General features: G+C 39.0%; 1 protein-coding gene across 5 annotated transcripts in view; it reads left to right on the forward strand.

Annotated features, from left to right (window-relative positions):
* The window catches only part of St7l (suppression of tumorigenicity 7 like), a 62517-nt gene that overhangs the window by 36407 nt on the left and 22707 nt on the right, over window positions 1-3403 (forward strand). The window lies entirely within an intron of this gene.

Raw genomic sequence — 3403 nt, forward strand, 5'->3', positions numbered from 1 at the left:
TTTTTTTTTTTTTTTAAAAAAAAGGAACCTGCTTAGAAGCAATTAGTTCCCTAAGGGCTTTGTAATTGCTGGCTGAATAAAACCTGAATTGTGTTTACTTAACTTCCTCTTCCTCAATATTAGTGATGAATGCAGGTTGCATTCCAGACCTACTTTATTATAGCTATAGAGAAGAAACAATTAAGTGACTTGATTGCTATAGATCATTTATATTTGAGATCACAGAATTAATTTTCCTGTCTTGTCAAAGGCTGTTCTAGATGCATGACTGGGTTTGAACTAGGACTGAGTAGACAAAACTGAAATCTGGGAAATTAGCCAATAAGAAGTTACAGCAGATAGAGACACTGCTAAGTTGATGTCTGTTGGAACTCAGATGAATTGACCTACTCTATTTGTCTTTATATTGTACATCTTACATTTATACAAATTATTGGCTAATATATGTAATAGTATCCAAATACCAAAACACTCAAACCCAAGATTAAAATTTGGATTTTATAAACAATTTCCCATGTTAGGACCTACAGACTATTCAGGAATAGATTCCCTTACTACTGTATGAAATTATAGCTGTGATAAGTGTATGAGTGTTAATGGAAGTTAACCCCAGGGCCTGCAAGATGGCCAGCTTAGTAAGTCACTTGCTGCTAAGCCTGATGGCTGGAGTTCATTCACCAGAACTTTCATGGTAAAAGGAGAGAAGCAACTCCTGCAAGATGTCCTCTGATCGCAACATAAATAATGTGTCACATGTGATTGTACATACACAAATGCAGTAAATAATGTCAGAAAAAAATACTTTAACCCCTAAAAGAAAGTCTTCAAGAAGTTTTAAACCTTTTAGAATAAATAAAGATATGATAAAGTAAGTTAATGACTTGAACTTAGTAGAACACGCCTGTAATTCTTGTACTGAAGAGGCTGAGGCAGGAGGATTAAGAGTTTGAGGGCTACATATTGAGACCCTGTCTCAAAAAAAAGAAAGAAAGAAAAACAGGAATGACTGGAACGACTAACATCGGACTGAGTACTTGTGTTTTCCTGGCCTGTATAAGCCCCCGGGTTTGTTCGCGAGAATGCGTAAGAGGGAGAAAGCAGCGCACACTACTGAAATCTAGGAATAATAGTCTACAGACATACAAGTTTCTTGTTAACTGACACTGGGTCCGTGAATTTAAAATTTTATTACAAGCTATAATATACATACAGCAAAGAATACAGAACAGAAACATGCACTGTAATGGTTTAACATAAAGCAGACACTTGCCTGTCAGGTAAAAAGCAGGGCAGTACCACCCCCCGGATGTCCACTTGACTGCCCTTTTCCAGGCACAGCGCCTCCCTTCCCAGAGTAATGCGAGAGCAATGACGGCTTTAACGTTAATTATGCTTACTTCCTCCTTTCTTTACATACTCATTCTGTATTTTCTTTTATTGCTGGTGTTATAAATGAATTAAGGTCAGTTCTACCCTCCATTCTCTCTACTCCAATTCTTCTCTGATTCCTCACACCCTTGTTCTCTCTCAATTTTATAAGGGTTCTTAATGGTTTTTATTTTTAAACCACAGAGTTCACTTAGCGCTGCGAGCATGTACCCAGGTGTAGAACCATGTACTAGAATATGAGTAAGCTCTTTGGGCTACATCCTGAACAAAAGCACACTCTCCCTCTCCCCTCTCCCAGCAGCAGTGGTCAATAGCGCCCTAGCTAGAGGAGGGCTGCCCACCCACTGCCTGCTGGAATTTGGTCTCCTTGCACAGTTACTGACTCCGTCTGTGTAGCTGCCCTGTTGTGTTGGATTACATCGCCTTGTTGTGGTCAGCCATCACCTCTGGCTTGTCCTCTCTTTCTGCTTTTGTAATGATCCATGAGCCTTGAGAGGAGACATGTGATGTAAATGTCCCATTTAGGGCTGGGCAACCGCATAGACTCTTGTTTTTTATTCTGTGGGATAATTTATATATAATTATAATCATTTCTGCTTTAAATGATTTATAGATCTTTCTGATAAGGCTTCTGATCTGGAGTTTTCTTTTTAAGAAACTACGAACTATGAATTTCCATCCTTTAGTTTAATAATCACAATTGTTACTTACTTTATAATTGCAAATGCTATTATTGTTGTGACAGAGCCTCCTTGTAGCCTAAGTTGGTCTCATTATTTAGCTGAGAATGATTTTGAACTCCTAATCCTCCTGCCTCCATCTCCCAAGTGCTGTGATTACAGTCTATGCCCTCATGTCCGGCTTACTGTGTTTTTTCTTTCTGTTGCATCATGGTTTCTTTTGTAATTAATTTTTTTGTCTACACATCAGATACTTTGTTTGAAAAGTTGTGAAATTAGGTTGAAACTTTGGATAATACTGTGTTCTTCCAGAAAATACTGTTTCACTCTTAGATGACTGCAAGAAGCACTAGTAAGCCAATATTACTTTAATCACTTTATGTTTAAGAGATTGCTACTTTTTGGACCACCCAGATGACTTAAAGCTACTTCTCGTTCACCTTATACCTGGGATTCAGCCATTCAGGGCCCCATCTAATCTTTAGTTTTAGAAGCACTTGCACTATTGACAAGCACTGCCACCTCCTTCCCTAGCTTTATAAAACTGACAAAATGTTGAATGGCTTCTTATCCATCTCGTTCAGTTGTAAGATCCTCCACATAAAGAAAACTTAACTGTGGCTCACTTGGCTGACTCTCTGTCTTTGGACTGCGGTCTGGTAATTCTTCATGCTTTGTTAATCCTTGTATATTTACTTTTACTAGTTTCTAATTTTTCTAGGAAGGTTGATCAGAATCATTACTGGAAATACAAGTCTATAAATATTTTAAAATAAAACCCTCTGGTCTCGGGGGCTGGAGAGATGACTCAGAGGTTAAGAGCACTAGCCGCTCCTCTAGATGTCCTAAGTTCAATTCCCAGCAACCACATGGTGTCTCATAACCATCTGTAGTGAGATCAAATGCCCTCTTCTGGTGTGCAGATGTACATGCAGATAGAGCACTCGTATACATAAAATAAATAAGTAAATCTTAGAAAACAAACAAAAACCCCTCCACTCTCATGCTACAGAAGAGTTAAGAGAATGGATTCCACAACCAAACTGCTGGAGTTTGAATTCCAGCTCCACTTTCTCCTAGCTATATGGTTTTAGATTAATTACTTCCCTTTGCTTGTGCTTGAGTTTCCTTGTGCATGCATGCTAGTGTGTGTGCGCGTGTATGCATGCAAGTGTGTGTGTGTGTGTGTGTATTGAGACCAGGTCTCATGCAGCCCATGCTGGCCACTACAGCCTGACGGTTTATTTTACATGCATTGTGGGGCTCATATGTAGGTTCTCGTGCTTATAGGGCAGGAGCTTTACCAACTGAGATGTCTTCCCAGCTTTTTTTTT

The sequence above is a fragment of the Microtus ochrogaster genome, unplaced genomic scaffold (assembly GCF_000317375.1).
Source record: "Microtus ochrogaster isolate Prairie Vole_2 unplaced genomic scaffold, MicOch1.0 UNK60, whole genome shotgun sequence".
Lineage (NCBI taxonomy): Eukaryota > Metazoa > Chordata > Mammalia > Rodentia > Cricetidae > Microtus > Microtus ochrogaster.